The 25,710-nt window shown below is 37.2% G+C and overlaps 1 long non-coding RNA gene across 2 annotated transcripts; it reads right to left on the bottom strand.

Annotated features, from left to right (window-relative positions):
- Nucleotides 1-25,710, bottom strand: LOC309889685. 2 transcript variants are annotated; one of them, XR_014319287.1, is made up of 4 exons: nucleotides 25,610-25,710; nucleotides 25,350-25,507; nucleotides 19,149-19,277; nucleotides 1-57 (listed from the first exon to the last, which is right to left on the bottom strand). It is a non-coding gene; the product is annotated as an uncharacterized lncRNA (long non-coding RNA). The 2 variants fall into 2 exon arrangements; XR_014319288.1 differs by lacking the exon at nucleotides 1-57 and adding an exon at nucleotides 16,957-17,090.

The following is a 25,710-nucleotide window of genomic DNA, read 5'->3' as shown; positions in this document are numbered from 1 at the left end:
GATATTATGGCATTTCATGGATCTTCTCTGAATCCCACATCTTCCTTGAAGTGCACTCTGTAGAAAAAGTTGGAAGTGCAATATGTTTAGCGCTCAAAGGCTTTGCAATAGACTGACAGGTCTGAGTCATGTCATGTTCTGCTTATGATTCACCACAAATTTCCTGGGTAATTCTTCTTACTCTTACATATTTTAGGTTGATTTTACATCTGACTACACTATTTGCCAAATTATTTTGAATTCTAATCCTTTTATGCAATGTTAGTCTTAGGTAAGCTCTCAAAAGTTTGATAAATCTGAAAATACAGTAACGTATGTTCTTTTCCACTGACTTTTCCACTTTCACTTCTAAAGATGTGTTTTATGCATATATTGAGCATAACTTTATTGAAACACACATTTATATGTCTGTTCTCAGTTCTGGACAGACTCCCATGAAGCCCTGCATTTATTATACATGTATCTCTCCTTTGACAATGAACAGCAGTCAATTGGACTGGAGAAGTTACAAATGAGGCAAGTTGGAATGTCCCAAGATTCCTTACTGTTAAATTGATGCTTAGATTTTAATATGATATACATTTATGACAGGGCCAACAATTTCCATTTTGTAAAACTAATCTTCATATTTTTTATAGACCCCTAAAATAATATTTTGGAACAAAATTCATGAATATGGATAGTTGACTCACAGAGCTCTGCGGGAGTGATTCTAGTTTATAGAAAGAGTTCCAAATACAAAGTCAACATATGACCAAACTATCTTAATACATATATGTTTTTTTTCTTTATAACTTCTTTCAAAGTGTCTAGATTTCTCTACTAGGCTAAGATGGTTTAGAACAGAATGGTTATAGACAGAGCGAAATTTATCATTTTAATGAATAGCATAGAATAATATATCTTGGCCCATGCTAGGAAACATTCAGGAATAATTTTCCTAGGAATAATTCTTTCAGGGTTACCACTGGTGAAGTTTAGATTTATCCCTAGCAAACCACGGAAATCATAACTGGATTTTAAACCCTTTTCTCAGTGTGATATATTTTTGATGTGGTCATGTGATGGTCCCACATAAACATCCACATACAGCATTTCTGATACAGTAGATAAGTCTTATTTAGTTTATCTTACAAATGACATTCAGGCTTTAAGAAAGAAAATAGTAACATCTGGAGTCACCAAACTTGCCTGAGCATCTAGAAAAACATGATACATTATTATAATGAAGAGTAGAGAGTAAAAAAGAGGCCATGGTTATCTATCAGAATTTAAATGCTTTCTGTATTGCAATGTGAACAACATCATATAACTTTAGGGCACACAAATACAACCATTTTTTAAGTATTGCTGCATAAAATAGAACTAGATTTCTATTTCATCACTTTTTCCTCCAATCCATCACTGTAATTTCTTTATCAAAAATATGGAGTCATTCATGGAAAAAAGAACAGAGATAACATTAAGAAAAATGAGTTATTTAAAATGATACAAACAAGAATAATGAAAGTCAGGGATAGAAGGTATTGCTTATCATTTGGAATTGCAAGGGAAATTATCCTTTAGCATTCAGTAGAATTCTGTTTTCAGATCACAGAATCAGAGAATCACAGAATTGTCTAGGTTGGAAGAGACCTCAAGATCATTGAGTCCAACCTCTGACCTAACACTAACAGTTCTCCACTAAACCATATCCCTAAGCTCTATATCTAAACGTCTTTTAAAGACCTCCAGGGATGGTGACTCCACGACTTCCTTGGGCAGCCCATTCCAATGTCTAACAACCCTTTCGGTAAAGAAGTTCTTCCTAACATCTAACCTAAAACTCCCCTGGTGCAGCTTTAGCCCATTCCCCATCGTCCTGTCACCAGGCACATGGAGGAATAGACCAATCCCCACCTCGCTACAGCCTCCTTTAAGGTACCTGCGATAAGGTCACCCCTGAGCCTCCTTTTCTCCAGGCTGAACAAGCCCAGCTCCCTCAGCCACTCCTCGTAGGACTTGTTCTCCAGGCCCCTCACCAGCTTCGTCGCCCTTCTCTGGACTCGCTCAAGCACCTCAATGTCCTTCTTGTAGTGAGGGGCCCAAAACTGAACACAGTACTCGAGGTGAGGCCTCACCAGAGCTGAGTACAGGGGGACGATCACCTCCCTAGACCTGCTGATCACACTGCTTCTTATACAAGCCAGGATGCTGTTGGCCTTCTTGGCCACCTGAGCACACTGCTGGCCATATTCAGCCAACTATCAACCAAAACTCCCAGGTCCTTCTCTGCCTGCCAGCTTTCCCACCATTCCTCTCCCAGTCTGTAGCTCTGCTTGGGGTTGTTGCACCCCAGGTGCAGGACCCGGCACTTGGCCTTGTTGAACTTCATGCAGTTGACCTCAGCCCATAGGCCCAGCCTATCCAGATCCTCCTGCAGAGCCTTCCTACCCTTGAGCAGATCAACAGATACACCTAACTTGGTGTCATATGCAAACTTGCTGAGGGTGCACCCAATGCCCTCATCCAGATCATCGATGAAGATATTAAAGAGGACAGGCCCTAGCACCGAGCCCTGGGGGACGCCACTAGTGACTGGCCTCCAACTGGATTCGAGTCCATTCCCCACAACTCTTTGGGCCCGGCTATCCAGCCAGTTTCTAACCCAACAAAGCGTGCGCCAGTCCAAGCCAAGAGCAGCCAGTTTCTTGAGGAGAATGCTGTGGGAAACGGTGTCAAAAGCCTTGCTGAAGTCAAGGTAGACTACATCCACAGCCTTTCCCTCATCCACCAAGTGCGTCACTTTGTCATAGAAGGAGATCAGGTTTGTCAAGCAGGACCTGCCTTTCATAAACCCATGCTGACTGGGCCTGATTGCCTGCTTGCCCTGCAAGTGCTGCGTGATGACTCTCAAGATAATCTGCTCCATGAGCTTCCCTGGCACTGAGGTCAAACTGACAGTAGATGAACTACTTTAGTTGGAATCTTGGTTCTAGTTACAAAGTTGTACAGTACATATATATATGTATACATATATATATATATATGTATATATATATATGTATATAGTACAGTAATAATTCTAAAAAATATAACAGCTTCCTGGAACATTCTATAAAACATCCAGAAACCTATGCTCAGCTTCAGTTGATGAACATACTCATTGGATTTTGACTCCAGTGTAATTCCTCCTCCTTGCTTTTTTCTCCCAATCAGTAACAGTTTATATATTTTTTTTTCTGCATTTCTCATTTGTTTCTGTATTTTCAATGATGGTTGGTATTCTAGAGCATACAGGTAATCAAAAACATTTCATCAGTGTCATCACTGTTTTTAGTTGTCAAAACCTTCAGAATTTTTCCAAGGATCTTACACAATTAATATGAAATAATGACTTCCTATCCTTAAAAAGCAGAAAATAAAAAGAGTGAGAAGGAGGGGGAGGGAGAGGGGCAGTGGAAGGGGAGGGGTGGGGAGGGAAGAAGAGGGGAGGATATAGCTTCATTAAGCTATAATAAAATCAATACTTGTATGTCTATATATGGAATAAAAATTGACTAACTCCTGCATTAATGTTACCTTAAAGAGTGATATGTTAACATTAAAAATTCTTCATAGTCATTTTGTATTCTCTTCTTCTACTCTTGATCTTTTGTTGGGGAATGATTTCTGGTTATAACATGCCTTAATTAATTAATTAATTAATTAATGCCTTAATGCCGTAATCAGCTTGCTGGTTTACCATCAAGTCAAAACACCTGTTCTTCTTCCATTTAAACTCCCTTGAGAGGACTATTTCAATTGCATAAAATAGAAACTCCAGACCTATGATACCTTACCTTGAGTTTCTCTGTGTGAAATCACTAAAGTACATTCCAGAAATATAATTACTACAGAACTAAAGCTAAAAAAATATATAGAATTTCCATAAATTATTTTAGATTTTCCTGAAGAAATGTATATTCAAAAAAGTCTGAAATTTAGTTTTACTTTGAAATGTGTTTTTCCCAAACAGAAATATCAAGCTAATTCTATAAGTGATGAAAATAATTCTTTCAAAACAGATTGAGTGGAGCACTTTTCTTTTGCTATCCTTTTTTTGTTTGGTAGGGAATGGAGAAATTAAAAGCTTTCTCTATAACACTTTGGAATCTGATAGAGATTGATAGCTTCTGCAGTGAAATGTAAGATAATGAAAGCAGACATTGAAAATCAACAGTCAAGAACTGCTCAGAAATGTTGGGACCAAAATATTTATAATAAAAATAGTGGAAATATGTTATACAATAGAGCCATTATGCAAGAATCTTCAAGTCCTTAAATATTTTAAGATATAAAAAGAAATGAATTGGTTAGAAAAAATATATATTATATTATATTACATTATATTACATTATATTATATTATATTTTGCTTATCAAATTCTCACTTATTAGATGGCTTGTCCAAAAATGGCTACGTCTACTACTAGAAATTTTCCATTAATTTCAAAAGCTTCTGAATCAAGCTCTAAATCACCTGTTCAAATCCTCTTTTCTGTGTTCATGAAAACTTGGAAATAACTACAGATATGGCCCAGCCCTGTTGTGTGTGATTCTTAGAAAAGACATTGAAGCTGTAATTAAATCTGTAAACTTTGTTTTTTCATGTTTAGAAAGAGGTAAGAGAAAATGCTAACTGATATCAAAAGCCATCAATTTCTCAATAATCTAGTGTCTGATGAATGTTTGTGTACAACAGGTAGATTTTAAACTTCAGGAATATTTTCATTTTTACATTTAGAAATCTGTCAGGTCAATTGAAGTGTGCTGATTTTTTCACCTAAACAAATTCTAAAATTCTTCTAAATTTTCATGCCATGAAATAGGTGGGCGGAATACATTTGCTATGATGTGGTCAATAAATTAACAGATATGCAAAGCACATCCCTCAAAGGGGTTCATAATCTTTCTATGTTTACAATTCTCTTACAGGTCCAGTAAATTTCTGAACATAAAGGAAGTCTTTAGAAACTGATAGGCTATTTTCAGGCAGACACTCTGCAGCATTCTACATCAGGCTAGAAGAATTATTGCAATGGATTCAGGAAAATCTAGAAAATATTTTACCCAGAACTGCATTTCACTTGAGCACTGAGTCTGAGGATCATTTCCAGAGAACTACTATCTCACTCAAGGTGGATTAACAACTAATTTCCCAAGGGGGGAATAAATAAATAAATAAATAAATAAATAAATAAATAAATAAATTCTTAATAGGGGATCTCTGGATAGTATCTATATTCTATATTCTGCTACCTTATTTCTGAATCTGTTGCTATGGATACTGAGGTAGAAATGATTGGCCTTACTAGGTATTAACTCAGTAATTCTAAGATCTGCTTAGAAATGGGTGCATCACAGACAAACTGTGCAAATCACATAGTTCCTTTTATTTTCATATATTGGAATGAAAATATAAGATTTAAAGTCTCCAGTAAAATTCAGAGTCTCTGTGATTTCTTGGATTGTCTCTTGATGACAATCGAAAGAGTCTGGTTTAGTAATATAGAAAGTAAGCAGTGTTGATTAATGCATTTGAGTTCACTGACACTACAAGTGCAAGGGTGTCTGTGCCATCACATAGATAGATGAATGGATCAGGCAGTAATGCTCTTGAAAGTCCACTTAAATCAGTATATCTTTGGGCACTCTTAAAACAGTTGTATCAGTCTACTCTAACCATCTTCCTGTTAACTCAGTAGTCTATTCTGCATTCTTGCCTGTCTTCTGGATCACATCAGAAAAGAAGATGCAGTGGCAGGCTTACAGCTTCAGTTCCTTCTAATGACATATAGAGTCAAGAAGGCAGAACATGAAGCTTACTAGTAGAAACTCCCTAGCTAAACACCTGCTCACAAATGCAAAGTGGTGAAAAACATCATTTTCAAAAGCAGGTTTTCAAGTGTCTCTGCTTCAAGTTTCAAGTCTCTGCTGCTCTCTTCACAACAACAATTTTTCTGGTGCCACAGAAAATCATGTGAATGTGTAGTTTTTTGTTTTGTTTTGTTTTGTTGGGGTTTTTTTGTTTGTTTGTTTAATAAAAAATAAAAATGATAAAGACAGAGAAGAAAAGACAAATTATATTGGCAGTTTCAGGATAGTGCTGAGTATTGTCTGCCATTAACACAGGAAGGAATACAATTTACAAAGACCTATTTGATAGGTCTAGCATAAATTGTGCAAGTTTCTCATGTGAAACAAAATATCAAATAGGTTTCATAGGATATCTGCTTTTCTCACATACCTATCCGCTCAGATGGAGCAGGAATGAGACAAATATGAATCTAAGCAGAAAAAGCAGAAAGAAGGGGATAGGAAAACTGTGCCTTTAAGCACAATAGAGACATGAAGTTTGTATATAGATACAATAGTCAGTCTGACAAAATGGAAAGAAATGGAAAATATACCTTTAATTTCCCTAGGATATCTGTTCAACTTTGGCACTTAAGTAAGAATTTTGATGCATTTAATATGTAACAGATTTTTGCTGGGTTGTCTTGTGGGGTTTGCACAGCTGAGAGCAGATATATGATGTCAACTGAGTGTGAGTCTGGACGTCACTGAATCTAGAACTCCATTTTCAACATCTTCCACACAATTCTGTGTGAAATTTGACAATTGCTTGCTATGATTTCCTGTGGAACATGATTTAAGACTTTCTTCAGGTCGTGCAAACTTTTCATTTCCACTGAGCACTGCAGAAATGAAATCTCAGCCAAAGGTCACAAATATTGACTGTAGGCTTGGTTTGCCAGTATACAACAAAGCACAGTTCCAGTAGATTTAGGATTTGCTCCATTATAGAACTCATCACAAGTATCTGACTTAAAATGTCAAACTAATTATCTGTTTGGAGATATGCCTCTGTAGAAATTTAAACAAGGAGATACCTTTACATGTTGCAGTTGTTTTACATTCATACTTGTAATACTACATTCACATAATAAATTTGAGTTTCAACTTTGGACTAGTGCTGTCTTTTTTTGTTGTTTTGTTTTGTTTGGTTTTGGTTTTTGATAAGATTGATAGTCTAAAACACAAGATAAATTTTACTTTTAAAACTGAAGTGAGAAAATTTTATTATAGCAAAACACATTACAGTGATGCTTGCCATAACACTGTTACTGTTAACCTTGGATCAGAATTTTGGTTGGAGAACATTAGAAAAATAAGTACAAACTTTTTGCAGTTCACTTAAAATTTTATAAGGTATTCTACTCTGTACAGTGCAGTATACTAAGCATTTTTAACTAGTTTTCTATTCTACTATTTGGACATACAGTTTTGGTCAAAGTGCAGCATCACATGTTTGTTTTTACTTTTTAGTAATGTTGAGAATGCAAATTTTACAGCTCTCACGTAACTGTGCTGTGTAACCAATGTGGTGTATACACAATGGACTCACGATTACTCTTCTGAAACAGGATGCAAAATGTAATATCTAAACCACCAAGAACTTCTTAATGTCAGTCTGAAGCAATACAGAAAGTCAATTCAAATGTTAACTTCTTCTGTGTCTAAAATAAAAATTAATTAAAAAATAGTTTTTTGTTCCCACCATTGCAGTGAAGTTGGCTGCTTTAGACTTTACTAAGTTGCCATTCATGTCACAGAACTGTAAATGTATCCTTTGGGATATGTAGGTAATGTAGTGCTGGTGCTTTAGAGATTGTCTGTCTTTGCTTAAGGCTTTTTACACATAGTATTCTTGTGTAATAGGAGTCAGAATCCCAGCTCAACACACCAGGGATGTTCAAACCCCCTAAACATGAACCAAAGTAACAGAAATCTATTTGTTCAGCTTCATTTTAGGTTTACTCAGAAAATTCTGTCACAGAAATAGAACTGGACCACTCCAATAAAATCCATTGACCACTAAGTGAATGTGAACACTTAATAATACACTGGATTATTTATATCAAGTAAATGATCAAGTTCTAACTTAAAGTAAATTGGTGAAATCTTAGTCATGCAATGTGTGAGATCTCAGTACAATTCACTTCAGTCTGAATAAGATCTGGTAGCATCAAAGGCATGATTAACCATGTTTAGAGCAAATTTAGTAACTCTACAACCCTGCATAGTTTTAACCCCTCACAATGACATAGATTGGTGCTTCTTTATACAAAGATAAATTTTAAGCAACTTCACACCCAAAATGAAGAAAAAAAAAAAAAAAAAAAAAAAAAAGTACAGAAGAAATAAGAAAGGCATTAGATAAATATGTACTTTGACCATGTTAATAAATAAATAAATGAATAAAAAGATAAATAACTTATGTGTTACTTGCCATCAGCACACACATCTGAAAATAAGTCAGTGGCCTGATCATTTCAGAGTACTAATACAGACAGTCATTACAGTTTAGTTTACAGGAGAATTTCCATAGCACCTACTAACAGTGTGCTAAATTGGCTTCTGAAATAATTTGAAGCTTGAAAGACATTTCAGATTTTCATCTTATGTTTTCCCTTTTATTTTCAAATAGAGCCCACTATAGATGACAAAAAAAAGATTAGTCTGAATTGATCCAGTAACCTACCTGTGTGTTATACTTTTCCTATAAACAAAATTTTAAAGTAACATGACAATTAAAATCACAACTATGAAAAAATAATTGTATCAGATTTTTTATTTTAATAACATATCTACAAGATATGAAGGTATAACTTCAGTATTTTACATACCAGAATTGAAAATGTGACAAACTGGGTGGAAATTTGGTAGGACAAACATATTCTACCTCATATATCTTGCACGTCCTATAATATTTTAAGCAGATCCAATAAAGTATCCAACCTGGCCTTGAATACCTCCAGGGATGGGGCATGTTTATTATGTAAAATGGGGAATGTTTATTATGTAAAACATGTTTAGATAGGGCTAAACGAGTAAGTCGGGGAAAAATATATTTCTATGTTCATTGTTCAAGAATTTGTGCATTTATTCTCAGACAAATCTGAGATTATTCTTTTACAGAGTGTAACAGTGATTAAATCCTATAGGACAAAGTTCTGCTGTGAGGGAACCTTTTTCATTACATTTTCATCTATTGTATTTCAGGGACCTTTTTCTTTGTTTCTTCAACTATCTCACACTGTCTGGAATTTAACATCCTGTCGTTTGTGCAGCACTTTTACATTATTATGTAGGAAACACCCACTCAGTATTGTTAAATCGTGAGGCCAGACAGCTTTTATAATGATCTTTTTGAGAACTTTTTGTATAAAGAATACTGCTTGAAAGACACCAATAAAACATTAATAACCTGTGTTTCCAATATGGAACATCAGGAACACATACATTCAAACAACTCAGTTTCCATCTCTGCTAGAGTTGTAAAAGCATGAGAGCATGAGAGGTTCTGTATGTATGATTGTGTAAACTATTTACGCTAAACTATTTATTTACAGCAATACAAAATATAACACTATCTTCAGCATGAATCCTGGAATATTAAAATGTCTTCTTCCTAATAAAACCCAAGTGGCATTTATATGCCTTGCGGAATCACAAAATAATCAGAGAATAAATCACAGAATCACAGAATTTCTAGGTTGGAAGAGACCTCAAGATCATCGAGTTCAACCTCTGACCTAACACTAGCAGTTCCCACTAAACCATATCCCTAAGCTCTACATCTAAACGTCTTTTGAAGACTTCCAGGGATGGTGACTCCACCACTTCCCTGGGCAGCCTGTTCCAATGCCTCACAACCCTTTCAGTAAAGAAGTTCTTCCTAACATCTAACCTAAAACTCCCCTGGCTCAACTTAAGCCCATTCCCCCTCGTCCTGTCACCAGGCACGTGGGAGAACAAACCAACCCCCACATCGCTACAGCCTCCCTTGAGGTACCTATAGAGAGCGATAAGGTCGCCCCTGAGCCTCCTTTTCTCCAGGCTGAACAAGCCCAGCTCCCTCAGCCGCTCCTCGTAGGACTTGTTCTCCAGGCCCCTCACCAGCTTCGTCGCCCTTCTCTGCACCCGCTCAAGCACCTCGATGTCCTTCTTGTAGTGAGGGGCCCAAAACTGAACACAGTACTCAAGGTGCGGCCTCACCAGAGCTGAGTACAGGGGGACGATCACCTCCCTAGCCCTGCTGGTCACACTGTTCCTGATACAAGCCAGGATGCCGTTGGCCTTCTTGGCCACCTGAGCACACTGCCGGCTCATATTCAGCCGACTATCCACCATCACTCCCAGGTCCTTCTCTGCCTGCCAGCTCTCCAACCATTCCTCTCCCAGCCTGTAGCTCTGCTTGGGGTTATTGCGCCCCAGGTGCAGGACCCGGCACTTGGCCTTGTGGAACTTCATGCAGTTGCCCAGCCTATCCAGATCCTCCTGCAGAGCTTTCCTACCCTCGAGCAGATCGACACACGCACCTAACTTGGTGTCATCTGCAAACTTACTGAGGGTGCACTCAATGCCCTCGTCCAGATCATCGATGAAGATATTAAAGAGGACCGGCCCCAGCACCGAGCCCTGGGGAATGCCACTAGTGACTGGCCTCCAACTGGACTTGGCTCCATTCACCACTACTCTTTGGGCCTGGCTACCCAGCCAGTTTCTAACCCAACAAAGCGTGCGCCAGTCCAAGCCAAGAGCAGCCAGTTTCTTGAGGAGAATGCTGTGGGAAACGGTGTCAAAAGCCTTGCTGAAGTCAAGGTAGACTACATCCACAGCCTTTCCCTCATCCACCCAGCGTGTCACTTTGTCATAGAAGGAGATCAGGTTCGTCAAGCAGGACCTGCCTTTCACAAACCCATGCTGACTGGGCCTGATCGCCTGCTTGCCCTGCAAGTGCTGCGTGATGACTCTCAGGAGGATCTGCTCCATGAGCTTCCCTGGCACTGAGGTCAAACTGACAGGCCTGTAGTTTCCCGGGTCTGCCGTCCGACCCTTCTTGTAGATGGGCGTCATATTTGCTAGCCGCCAGTCAACTGGGACCTCCCCCGATTGCCAGGACTGCTGATAAATGATGGACAGTGGCTTGGCCAGCTCCTCTGCCAGTTCTCTCAGTACCCTTGGGTGGATCCCATCCGGCCCCATTGACTTGTGCACATCCAAGTGCCGTAGCAGGTCACCAACGAGTTCTTCATGGATAGTGAGGGCCACATCCTGCTCCCCATCCCCTTCCACCAGCTCAGGGTACTGGGTATCCAGAGAACAACCGGTATTGCCACTAAAGACTGAGGCAAAGAAGGCATTGAGCACCTCCGCCTTTTCCTCATCTCTTGTAACTAAGTTTCCCCCCGCATCCAGTGAAGGATGGAGATTCTCCTTAGTCCTCCTTTTTGTGTTGATGTATTTATAAGAACATTTTTTGTTATCTTTAACGGCAGTAGCCAGATTGAGCTCCAGATGAGCTTTGGCCTTTCTAATTTTGTCCCTGCACAGCCTCGCAACATCCTTAAAGTCCTCCCTAGTGGCCTGCCCACTTTTCCAAAGATTATAAACCCTCTTTTTTCTCCTAAGCTCAAGCCACAATTCTCTGTTCAGCCAGGCTGGTCTTCTTCCCTGCCAGCTCGTCTTTGGGCACGTGGGGACAGACCGTTCCTGCACCATTAAGATTTCCCTCTTGAAGAGCGCCCAGCCTTCCTGGACTCCTCTGCCCTTCAGAACCGCCTCCCAAGGGACTCCACCAACTAGTGTCCTGAGCAGCTCAAAGTCAGCCCTCCGAAAGTCCAATACATCGGTTTTACTGGTCCCCTTCCTGGCCTCGCCAAGAATAGTGAACTCCACCATTTTGTGGTCACTCTGCCCAAGACAGTTCCCGACAATCACATCCTCCACCAGTCCTTCTCTGTTTGTGAAGAGAAGGTCTAGCGGGGCACCACCCCTGGTAGGTTCACTAACCAGCTGCGTCAGGAAGCTATCTTCCATGCTCTCCAGAAACCTCCTAGACTGCTTTCTCTGGGCTGTATTGTGCTTCCAGAATATGTCAGATATAAATAATAAATCTATATATTTATATAGATTGTCACTAGACAGAACTAAAATTAAATAAAACAAAAACAAAAAAAAAAAAAAAACTTCTAAAGAAAAAGACTGGGTTATTCCACAAACAATGACAAAGAAATACGTATTTCTTTACTTTCCTGAAACGAATCAGAGAGTAAATATAAACAAAATGTTTCTTACTGTAGTAAAATAAATAAATAAATATATAAATAAATAAATCTTAAAAAACTTAAAATCAATTCAGTAAGTTCTACAATTTTATATTAATCTGTAGACTTCAGAACATACTGAACGTAATTTGTACACCATGCAGACAAAGCAATATCATTGTAATCAATAAAACAGACTGAAATCCAAATGTAAAACAATACATTCCGAAGAGGTTTATTGATCAGCTGTTTTCTAAATAATTGACTTATTGAATGCCGCTATTTTGACAGGACCTTAAACAACATCCAGTTCCAACCCCCCCACCAAGGACTGGAAACCTTTCATGCGACTAGGTTGTCCTCAACCAACCTGGCCTTGAACACCTCCAAGGATGGGGCATCCACAACTTCTCTGGACAACACGGTCCAGTGCCTCACCATCATGTGAGTGCAGAATTTCTTCCTTATCTCTAATCTAAACCTACCCTCTTAGTTTCAAACAACTTGTTGTGTTTAGTATACAAGTGTTTTTGGCTGAACAAATGATAAAATAAGTAAGGATGATCCTGAACATAGTGAGTGAGGCCGGAGAGCCCATTCTATTTGTGCTGTGTTTGAGCAGTCGTGGGATAGCTGACAGTAATATGTAGTAATTAAAATGGTCAGAAAGCATAAATATAGAATAGTTGTTTGTTTTTTTTTGAATGTGGGCATCTTCGCTGATGCTCTGTTTTCTTTCCTCTACGCCTTGCTAGGTCAGTAACAAGGAAGCTAAATGATGAGACATCCTAGCGTTGAACATGTTTCCCTGAAACTGTTGCACCAGTAAGAGGGTGCTGGACCTTGGGTACAGAACAGCCACCTTAAAAGGGTCTGAGACAAAGGTTGTAACTAGGATATGATATAAGCTGATATATGAGGACATGAGTATAAGCTGCATTGAGAGTACTAAGAAGAATTTTGGTCCTCCAGTTAGAAATGTAATGTGTCATAACCCCTTTTATTTCTTCTTATTTCTACCTTTTTATTCCCTCCTCTTACCTTTGAGGAGGAAGGAGCTGAAAACACTGTTTGTCATTCCCAGGAAAATATTCACCCATTGCTATTATGCGGTGAGTATGCACTGCCTGTTTAGTTTATTTGCTATTGTATAGACTGAAAATTTTGCATCTGGTTAGTTGTGTACACCATAAAATAGTGACAAACTTGATGGACTCGCAAGAAAAGGGAGACAAGGGGACAAACAAGGGAGGGAAGGGGCAAACACAAACAACAAAAACAAGACAACAAGAAAGAAAGAAAGAAAGAAAGAAAGAAAGAAAGAAAGAAAGAAAGAAAGAAAGAAAGAAAGAAAGAAAGAAAGGCAGAGAGGGAGGGAGGCAGGGAGGGAGGGAGGGAGGGTGGGAGGGAGGGAGGGAGGGAGGGAGGAAGGAAGGAAGGAAGGAAGGAAGGAAGGAAGGAAGGAAGGAAGGAAGGAAGGAAGGAAGGAAGGAAGGAAGGAAGGGAGGGAGGGAGGGAGGGAGGGAGGAAGGAGGGAAGGAGGGAAGGAAGGAAGGAAGGAAGGAAGGAAGGAAGGAAGGAAGGAAGGAAGGAAGGAAGGAAGGAAGGAAGGAAGGAAGGAAGGAAGGAAGGAAGGAAGGAAGGAAGGAAGGAAGGGAGGGAGGGAGGGAGGGAGGGAGGGAGGGAGGGAGGGAGGGAGGAAGGAAGGAGGGAAGGAGGGAAGGAAGGAAGGAAGGAAGGAAGGAAGGAAGGAAGGAAGGAAGGAAGGAAGGAAGGAAGGAAGGAAGGAAGGAAGGAAGGAAGGAAGGAAGGAAGGAAGGAAGGAAGGAAGGGAGGGAGGGAGGGAGGGAGGGAGGGAGGGAGGGAGGGAGGGAGGAAGGAAGGAGGGAAGGAAGGAAGGAAGGAAGGAAGGAAGGAAGGAAGGAAGGAAGGAAGGAAGGAAGGAAGGAAGGAAGGAAGGAAGGAAGGAAGGAAGGAAGGAAGGAAGGAAGGAAGGAAGGAAGGAAGGAAGGAAGGAAGAAAAAAAAATAGAAAGTACCCTATTACTTAACACTGTTTCTCTTTTTCCATACAGTAAGAGCTTCTTGAACAACAATCATGAATCCATGAGGTCAGGTGAGAGGTGGCATGGGCTGCCCAGTGCTGTGCAGGTTCCCTCCCTCCCTGAGCATCCCCAGAGCGGATGCTGCTGGTATCAGACACCTTCCCAGCACCCTCCTCACCTGATTATCCCCTTATGCTATGGTCTAGTGCTGCAAGAGTTTATTTTGATTGCACATCAAAGACCTAGTTTTGCAGTCAATTCAGGCATGAAATAAAAGATTGTGGAGCATCATTCATTTTAACCGTGTTGCTGGGTTTTTGTGTGATGCATTTCTTCTTGAAACCAAGTGATCTGACTCCCATAGCCAAGAATCCCTTAAACATATGAGACAAACTGTTAGCAAGAAAAGTTTCCACATAGGAGAGGAAAGAAGTTTGGAGGTTAGAATACATATATATGTATATACTTGCCTATCCTAATACATATACCTACTACTATACTTACATATATTATATGTATATATTTATATATATATATATATATATGCATCTAAAGTTAAAACTATGGTTATGGTTAAAAACTAAGTTATATGGTTATATGGTTAAAACTAAGTTATAAACATTGTTTACGGCTAAAAAAAATAAGTTTTTTAAGCAACAAGACAAGAATATGCATTATTTTTGTATTCTTATTTTGTTCTTTTTCTGCACATTCTACACAGGACCTATCATCAGTTACATGGGAAAACAACATTTTCCTAAAATTACCAACTGTTTCTTTAAAAGAATCATGTTGCATACATTTTATATAAGCAAAAGAAGATAAGAATAATAAGCAGTGGGAGTTTGCTTTACTTACTTATATTGACAAGAGGGTCCAGATGAGATGTAATGTTTGTTTTGTAGTGCGATCCTGTGAAGGCTTTCCTGCGGAAGTGTGCAAAGTCTGTGAAAATATTAACTCCTGTCTCTCTCATGTGTTTAGACATACCTACAGCACCTGTTCCTCTGCCTTTTTCCTCGCTGTTCCAAGTCCCTCCCTTCTCCTATTTTTTACTAAGCATACTCTCCAAAGTATTGTTTCAGTACTTCCTTACCTACTATTTTCTCCTTTTGTTTCATTACATACTTAATTACTTCTAGTTCCAAATCCTTTCAACATTCTATTCTAATCCCATATATTAAGACAGAACAAAAATAGTGTCATGCAGAAGTAGTGAGAGTACCTTACACTCTACACACAAATGCAAAGTGATCTGATTTGATGGTTTCAAAGGAACTTGTTTCTTCACAGGTTGGTTGAATTTAAACTATAAATATAAATAAAAGAAAGAGTAAGATTAAAGATAACTTGAAGATTAAAGATCGAAGATAAATGAGGTAACTTCAAAATAGAATTTCTTAATAAGCTGAAAGTAAGTACTCTTTCAGAGAAAAAAGACCTGCTTCAGTGTCACACTGGTTTAATACTATGAAACACGAAGTGTCAGCAAGACGCTACCACTTGTATTTTCAAAACTTACTTTCTTCTGAATTCTTTTTTGTTAATTTGTTTGTTTGATACTTCTTACAGCTACCATCCAGCTCTTTTCATTTTTATCACACTTTGTTTTCCCTTCAACATTCAGCTTATGCTCGCCTTTCCTCTTCCCACAAAGTCAGTGTGGATACAGAATCTGCATGGAAGTAATTCCTTTCCTCTAAGCTATTTTCTGCCAACAGCAGAGGACATAGGGTAGAAATATTCACTGCCCATTGAATCCTGCTAATCCTGTCCATACTTATTTTTCCCATACACATTCTTTTTTTCTTTTCCTTTTTTCTCTTTTTTTCTTTTTTTTCCTTTCACATTATGTGCTCTTTGTCTCAGAAAATGCATACATGAGTTGTTGGGGCTAGCTGGATTAATGAAAAAATAGCTAGGTGCTTGCCTCCTGCTGAGGCTTTGCAGAAGAGAAATGGACACTTGACTCATTAGTCCCTTCTTTTTTCTAAATAGAAACTGAAAAAATCAGAAATTTTTGTAATCAAGGCCCCCAAAGTACCCCTACACAACTAGTGCACTAGGTCTGGAAAGAGGAGATTGTGTGAGTAACAATAAAGACCTAGAAAAGAGCTAACAAAAAGTTGGCCCAGCCACATCAGAGCCAGTGCCAAAAAAAAAAAAAAAAAAAAAAAAAAAAAGGCAAGAATGATTTTAGTAACTGGGCACTTCTCACTGAGAGATGTTGAGGCACCTGCTTGTCATCCAGATAATCTCTCCAGACCAGAGAGATTTGCTGCCTGAGAGATTTACTGAGGGTCTCCTCTATTCCCTCATCCAAATCATCAGTTAAGACATCAAAGAGGATGGGCCTCAACACCGACCTTGGGGAACACAATTGTGACTCTTTGCCTGCTAGATTTCAATACATTCACCACCACTATGGCTATCCAGCCATTTTTTAACCCAGGAAAGAGTATACCTGTCCAAACCACCGGCTGTCAGTTTCTCCACCAGAATACAATGAGAAACTGTGTCAATGGCTTTGCTGAAGTCTAGGTAGACTATATCAACAACCTTTCCTCATCCACTAGGCAGTTTTTCCTGGTCATAGAAGATTAGGTTGGTCAGTCAGGACTCATGAACCCATGTTAACTGGACCTGATCCCCAAGTTGTCCCACATATGTTGTGCAATTGCATTCAAGATGACCTGTTCCATCACATTTACTGGCACCAAGCTCAGGCTGACAGGTCTGTAGAAGACAGGGTCCTCCTGACCCGTTCTTGTATACAGCCCATGACCTCCAGTTAAATGTTACTTACTGTAGCACAGCACCCAGGAGGATATGAAGTAGTACTTGCACAGCCTGTGTGCTTGTACAGACCACTTTAAAAGTATCTCCTAGAGCTCAGAACTTCCTGTGTTAGACCTTGAAACATAAAAAAGAGAGCTGTGCATATCAAACTTTATTCTTTTTAGTCAGTGAGGTACCCATTACAATTTACAACATTGTTTTTGTTCAAAACTAAAGCAGCAATAAGCTTTCTAAGAAAACACAGTTGCCATTCCCCAAACTTTCATCCTGCAGCTAACGGTGTGGTACTAAAGTACTTTACTAAAGTAAAGTAAAGGTGTATTGGGTTTGTGTGGTAAGGTTTTGGTAAGTGATTCTGCAGGGCTGGCCTCTGTGAGAAGACTCTGGAAGCTACCTGAAATGAAAAACTGTGTTATCTTCTTTTCTTGATCTAAAGTATGTCAATCCTTTATGTTTCTCTCAAAGTGCAAACAATAATCTGAAGGCTAACTTATCTGAAAGAAGTCCTTTCTAGCCTTTCTCCTGAAGCTAGGTCTTCTTCCATTTAGCATAGACTGGCTAAGCATTTGGTCATTGGTCAAGAGTGAGGATACGAGAGTTTTGTGGTTCCCTTGGCATTTGGCCAGTGGTGGGATGGCATACTTTCAAGACATGCTTTGAGGACTCTCAGTATTTTACATTATTAATTAGTTTAAAATATAGACCATTTCCAGCATGGGTGTGTTCCACAATTGTTTCAGCTGTTGAACAGGTGTAAATTGAGCTGTTATTGAAGTGGACCATTATTTGCTCCTTTGGCTGTGTGGGTTTCAGTGGGCTCACTCCTAGTTTCTGGTTTTGAGGTTTCAATCATCACTTTTAGAAGAACAGAACTGATTCCTGCAAACTGTTATCTATCTTTAATTCTATTGCCTGGAATGTGATTCATGGACACTTACTATGAAGATATAAATCTCCAAATTAAGAATAGTCATTTGTATAATTTTTACTGGATCAATCTGATACATTATGAGAGGCAGACAAGAGTACTATGTGCATTTAAATAGAACATTTTCCAGAATCTTTGAATATTTTATAAATAATCTGAAATGCAAATTTTTTATCCTCATCACATTAAAAAAAAAAAAAAAAAAGGCAATGGGACTGAATTACAGCTGAGAGGTTCCAGAGTGTAATGTTCACTCCTTATGGAGTGAATATTACACAGTGAGTCTCTTTTTTTTCTCCTTTTCTCATTTGGCTGATAGAACATTACCATTTCTGGCATGCACACCAGATGGGCAGTAGGAAATAAATGGATAAATAAAATCTCAAATGTCTGGAGCCTTTAAATTGATTACTATGTTAGTTAAACTTAAATACCAAATGACTAATTCACATGTGCACATTCAACTAAGCAGAATTTATTTTATTTAAAGGTCTGACATATAATCAAGTTTTGTTTGTCATACCCTTTCATGCCCAGCTATTTTACAAACAATCTAGCTTTAAATAACACATACAGCTGGTAAAAACAAGTCTGTGGTAATAACAGAGTTACCTTGTATTCCTTTTCAATTCAGAAATAGTTCACACTACCTGAATGATTAGTAAGTTTGCTGGAATATTAAATATCACATGGAAAATATCTGTTCTGATAACATTCACAGTAAGATTAATTCCAGATCATTTCCTGCTGTGTGGTATAGTGCAACAGAGGCAGATTTATCTTGTGAATGTGCATGTAAAAGGATGAAATAAACCCCTGGACCCAAAAAAAAAAGTACCTCTTTTTTTCATTTTTTAAAACCTTCTGAGCTTAGATCTGTATTTTCTATCACATGGGTACAAACATCCTCTTCTACACTGAGAGAAAAGTTATTTTGCATCAACTAGCAAGCCTGACCAGCTGCAATGCTGCAACAAGCACCTTGGTTCATGGTTGATTTGCTGTTGAGAGGAGCAGGGATACAGGGCCTCAACCTTGACTCTCATTAAGCAACACAATGATGCATTGTCCTGTGGTATAACCCATTGTAATCCATGACCAACAGAAATATTTTTTCATCTACAACAGTATCAGAAGAGACAACATTGAGAAGCTTTTTGTATTTGGGTGTCGTCACTGGAGCCTACCTACTTGCAGCACCCATGTTGGCAGTAGTCATAGTAGTCGGAAGACCCTGTACAAACCTGTTTCTTCATCATCCAGTGCAACAGCTGCAGCGTGCTATGCACTCAGCTTACTCTGAGGTTTACAGGCACTTCAGGGTCTCAGACCTTCCAGGGTTATCAACCCGTTAACATCATTATTTCTCTTTCCTGGAGGGAAACATAAGGTTATATATAAGCAATCAGAAGATAAATTCTGTTCTGAGAGATATCATAGCAGCATGGCTGTTTGAAGACATGCCAGCCTCCAAAATAATTTTCTTATTAGTACTTTTTTTCATGCAGTATCCTATACTTGACGTGAGCACTGTAAACAGTTCTCAAAGTGGTTATATTAAAAACTATTCTTACACTTGTTTTAAGGAATCTTTTCATTCATAAACAACATATATAAGTCAAACATTAAAATATTCTTTTCTATGTGGCCGATTTCTTCTGTGGTTTGTTCCTTTTTCCCTATACAGTCAAAATAGAAAATAACTTTTTTTTTTCTAAACCTTAACTTGTCACCATTATTTTTCTTTTCTTTCCAAATACATTTTTTTCTCATTTATTCATGCACTAAAAATAGTTACTTTACACCTTTTATTCTCCTGTGTTTGCAACAGAGAGAAAATTTATAGTTTAATACTCTATGGCCATACAGATGTCCGTATAATTTTGCTCCCTTGAACACATTTCCCACTTATTTAAAATAAAAAGCAGGACCAAAACCATTAGCCTCAAAGGCCACAAGGATACATTTACCTTGCTGGTTAGTCTACATCTTTTTATTATTATTATTTTTCAAAATGACAAATATTCAGCTATGAATACCTGAGTTTGGTTGTACATTAATCTCAGGAAGTATAAATCCTTCCTTTTTGACAACACAAGAGGAAACAAACAAACAAACAAAAAAAAAAAAAAAAAAAAAAAAAAAGTGTGAATACTGAAGCTCTAAATTTCAAGGTTTATTTTAGCTGAAGCAAGTTGACCATGATTCATCTGTCTTGACAAAATACTGGGAGAGAGAGAGGAAGAAGCATCTCATAGCAGGAAGGTTTAAAAGTTTAATAGCAGGCTATCATTCTGTTTTTGAAGTTCTTCTGCCTAACACAAATTTGTATTACAGACATTCTTGCCTCTTTTCCACAAGAATGCTCTTACCTCCCTTTGCCTCTTTATTTTTTCCTCTATCCTCCTACACTCCATCCCTCCTCACCCATCCCCAACCCCTTATTTGTTATGAATTCTTGCTTCTTCTTGCTTCTATTTGTCGAATTTTCTCAGCTGCTTTTTTTTTTTTTTCCTCCTGACCTGTTTGTAGCCATCATTACTAATAACACATTCCTTCTAGACTGTGCATAGATGCAAGTTTTTAATTGTAGTTCTGGCTTTCCTAGTCTTTGGCAGCTAGTCTCCATAAAATTACAAAAGTTCTGGAAGCTCCACAATTGGCAAGAGCTGCTGTGTGTGCTTTGGTTTGCTATGGGTTTCCGCCCTTCTACAACAGGCAGAGAAGGTGCCAGAGACAATTTTCATTGTCCATTCCTAACATATTTAAACAGATCAGCAGGAAGATGTAAAGACTGCCCATCTCTGAGTTATAGGTCTGCTTTGCTGTCTGTAGCTTTGGAAAATGTTCTGCTTAATTTCAGTTAATATAATACTGAAACCTCAGAAAAGCCAAGTGTCAGGAAAAAGTAGAGGTGGGAGGAAGAGAAAAGAGAGATGGATTGCTCTAAGTCAACTTTTTTCTCTCTTCATCTGTATGAGGAAAAAATGCCTCTAATGTGACTCTAAGCATCATTAGCTCTGAGAACACCTGCACACAGAGACCTCAACTCCAGGTGAAGAAGAGCATAAGGACCCTGTCCGTCACAGGAAGGCATCACAGCACTTCCTGTTCCTGCCCACAGTGAGCCTGGTGAGTTTATTGAGCTTGGCATTGATAAAAGGAGTGCTTGCCCCTTTCAAGATGGATGGGACAGGATAGTCAAGATTATTATGTTAAGAAACAAGCCTGAAATATTTTCCTTTTATTTTAACCCTTGTTGCTAAATTCACACCATTTAACTCTGAGATTAAGTAAATAAGTTACTTAGCTAAATGATTTTGCCATTTTTTTGTTTTCTTTACTGGAGTGTTTTCTTTTACTTTCTTTTTGGTATCACATCACAAAGTATATTTTAAGCAAGTAACAACATATGGATTACTATCAGTGAACATGTAGATCCACTCTGCATTGGAGCCTTATTGTTAAATAGACTTCTTCATACTCCAAACAGTAATATTGAATTAAGTTGTAAAATAATAAATATATTTTTCTAGGGAAAAGTGGGAGATTTTCAAATTTTATGGAAATAAATTTTCCATAAAATTTCCCCTTGGGTATGAGGCTAGTATCTTCTGAAGTTCTCAGAAACACTCGTGCAGATTAGGTCTATTAAGTTTATTTGAAATTCTGTACCAAAGTACAGACCAAAGTTTCTTTTAAAAGAAAAATAATTCACATTTTGACTCAGATGATAGGGAACAGGGAAAAAAAATAATTAACTTTATCAGAACTTAAGTCAAGACAAACACCTGTAGCACATACTTCATTTCAGTGAGATTTCTTCATTGTTAATCGCATGCATAGAAATGATACTGCAAGTTTTGCTTGCAGTGAGCAGTACCTTACTATTATAAGTAATCCTATTTAAATAAAGTTTTTGAAGAACTTCTTGGACAGACTGACAATCAGAAGTTTTAATTGTTTATTTGCTTGTTTTGCTTGTATTTGTCTTTGATGTGGTCAGCAAATTAACAGAAGCATATTAATGAATAAACTATAGAAATACAGTGTTTAAATTACCAAAAATATTTAAATAAATGAATAAAAGAAGAGAAAACAAGATCAGTAGCCACCATACTAATGGACAGAACTAGTATATGCATAGATAAGTTTATTTCAGAAGAGACAGCATTACTTTTCAAAACAAAGAGCCAACCTTACAAATGACAGAGTTTTTCAAAAGCGTGAACAAATAAAGTTGTCCTGTTTTAACACTCTGACTGTATTTTCTATGGGCTTTTAAAGAATTATCTCTCAAATTTTCTTGACAAAGAATATTATGAATATAAAAATTTTCAAATCTACTGAGGTTTACTAAGTAGACAAATAGTCAGGAAATGCCCTGACATGGGCACTTAATAGGGCAAAATTATTAGGGTAAACCAGATGCATTTGCCATTTTTACCCTTTCTTTTCTAATCAGAGACAGAATATGATTCTTTATGGACCCGTAGCATGAATCAATATGGACATTCACATATTTCTATGCTCTTATATAGGTATTTTTGATATCAGCATCACCTTTGTCTGTGTTGCTCCTTTGTGCCCACAACAAGAAGAGACACTACTGTGTTGTTGACAATGAAGAGATACCAGTAAATTTTTCAATTTAGAACAGACTAACTGTGGTAATACTCCTGTAGATTGTATTTATAAGAGCAAAAAGCAAGTAGGCATTCTGGTTTGCATATAACTTCAATACATATACATATTCAGGTATAAGATTCAAGGATTTGAAGATTAATTTTTTTGTTTTTTTGTTTGTTTGATGTCATTGTATTTCTGCTCCTTACTGAAAAGTGATAGTAAGAGAAAGACAGGGATCCTAAGATCTCATATAGTTCTCATATAGCCCAGTTACATGTTGTTTTTTTCTTTCCACCTTGCACAAAATCAAGATACAGAAAAGATGTTAAGCAAATCTCCCCAGATTTGAGAGAATTTACAATTTTCCTGGAAGAATATTTGTTTATATATATATATATATATATAAAGTATATTTATATTTTTTATATTAAACACTGTTACTAGCTTTATATTTCTTCATATTAAAATGTCGCCCACATATCCAAGCATGGATACAAAAAAAATGGGGGTATTTTACTTTTTGTTTCTTTCAGTATTGCATGTTTAGCCTCTGTACTATATGCTATCACTAGGTTTTGTAATTAGAAATTACAAGAATATAAGACTGATGGTATATTGTTATATATTGTTGAAAATAAGATTGATGGTATATTGTTATATGTAATGAAATGTAAAATTGGTTTTTAAACTAAATAAAAGAGAAATGGTAAAACATAAAAAAAGGTTATTAACTGTATTTGCGTTTCAGACTATGAGAAAAGCATACCCTTTGTGATGACTTTTCTCTCATTCCAATGGCTGGCTGGTGGCAATTTCAGTAATAAAAATACCCTCCGATTTTTCAGGTACAAGCAGTGATAATAATAATAAGAAGAAGATTGTTAAATTAAATTATTAAGATTTTCTCAAACTAATTTCTTTTATTGATGCATTTACTTGAATGAAAGTAATTGTTTCTTCCATGAATGTTTCAAGGTTTTTTAGTGAACACCTTTAGCTGAATAAATCTTTCCAAATTCAGCATATATTGCTGAGTGTGAAATCACTAAAATCACAAAAATAAACATATTTAGGAGCCAGATACTCAGCTGGTTTAAATCAGCAGGCACCAAGGACAAGTCTTCATTAACTAGAGATCAGGCCACACACATACATGTTATACACTAGTGTTATTTCCACTTTTAGCTTCCAGTTTCTCTACAAGGTTGAGGACTCGATACAGTGCAGCATAAATTACAATTACTCCACCCTCAGGCAGAGGCTGAAAGACTGAACTAATACATAACCTGTCTTATATTGGGGAATTTCAGATAAGCAATAGTAAGATATTGCCAGTAAGTATCTGGAAGACATAAGATTAGTTTGCTGAGTTGAGGAAATATCAATTAAATTCAAACACCACTTGTTTGTTTTTTCCCTCTTCAACTGCTGGCATGGTTTTTCTGTTTTCTTATGAAGCACATTAGGTTTCAAATGCTTTTAAAACTAAAAACTTTTATTTCTAAAGACAGGCAAGGACAGGTAAGGACTGCAGAATTTACAGAAGTGTTCAGACACCTAAATCCTTTCATTGGGGTAGGCCAGAGACAAAAAAAGTCCTGCCACATATCTGACTGTATCATTAGGTGTGTAAATAATTTTGAAGGGCAGGCCCAAGAGGCCAGCCATACATTCCTTCAGAACTTATTTTTGCACAGAAATATCATGAGATTAACCTGTGAGATTCAAATTGTGGGCATCTTACATGAACCCATTTTATTTTGTCATGCAACAGATTGTTGTATTTCACCAGGCAGACCAGCTCTGGCTTGCAACTATAGGAACAAATACAGACAAGACAAATCCAGACAAACAAGGCAGAATACAAAAGAAAGTTAAAATCACACAGTAAATTGGTATAATTGTTTATACTACAATTCAGCAATTTATCATACAAGTACTACTTGTGTCTATACACAATCAGAAATACTTCTCTCTTCCATGCCCCTCTGTATTGGATCTGTGACATCAAATATTCACCAGAATGTGTGTCAGCTAAATTATAAAGCAAATGTTAATATAAACTGCTGGCATATATATTTTCATCATTTTCACCTATGTCTTTCTCCCTTTCTTCCATGTTTTAATGGACGATCTGCTTTCTGTAAAGGGGTTGCTCATTCAATTCAGTAAATTATGCCTTCCCTCTGAGCAACATAAATGCTTTTAAATGCAACATGATTTAGTAGAACTTGGCTGAACTGGATTTCCTCAGCTCTGGAGAAATAAAGATCCACTTCCAATATTCTAGTACTCCTGAAGGGTAATTATTATTATTATTATTATTATTATTATTATTATTATTATTATTATTATTATTATTATTATTATTATTATTATTATTATTATTATTATTATTATTTAATATTAATATAATTATATAATTAATATAATAATAATAATAATAATAATCTCCTTCAACTACTTATTTTCAATTTTTTTTTTATATCAGAGAGAGGATAGATTTTTCTTAGAAACTAGCTGCAGTAAAAGAGAAATTCCTCACTTATTTTAGCTATTCTGAGCTTGTCTTATGGAATTTGAAGGAAGGAGTTGTGAGATTAATGGAAAATACTTTCAATTTCACCAGATATACAAAAACAGATAAAGTATTAATTTGGCTCAACATACTGTACTTAAAGATACATATTAAATACTTAGATAATTCCTTCAGATAGTTGCAGTTTTGGAGAGGAGGTAGAAAAATGTGTTTTGAAGACAGTGTATGTCTCATCTAACTGTGAAGGAGATCTGTATGATGCTAAAAGATATCCTACCCATCCTACAGGAGACCATGCTGCATCTTCTTGCTTACAAGATTTTTTTGATTTAGATGATTAACATTTAGCTTTTTTTCACACATTTGTCATCTTAAATCTTCTGACACATATTTTCCTTGTGTTAGATCATTATTTTCTCCATTTTTGGAGTCCATCTGAAAAAATAGATGGTAGAACATTTAGTGGAATTAATTATTATTTCTACTGCTTTTAATAAACATATTCAACCAAAAGTTTCTACTTGATATGGGGTTCACCTCAGGAATCAGCAAAGGTTGAAATCAGAGCAGCTTCTTCTTCAAATTAGTTTTTCTTCAACATAGTGTTCCTTGAAACTATTAGAGCTTTCTGATGATCG

The sequence above is a fragment of the Aythya marila genome (assembly GCF_965140915.1).
Source record: "Aythya marila genome assembly, chromosome: Z".
NCBI classification, from domain to species: domain Eukaryota; kingdom Metazoa; phylum Chordata; class Aves; order Anseriformes; family Anatidae; genus Aythya; species Aythya marila.
The sequence above is the reverse complement of the archived record's forward strand: the minus strand, read 5'-3'. Positions and strand labels throughout refer to the sequence as shown.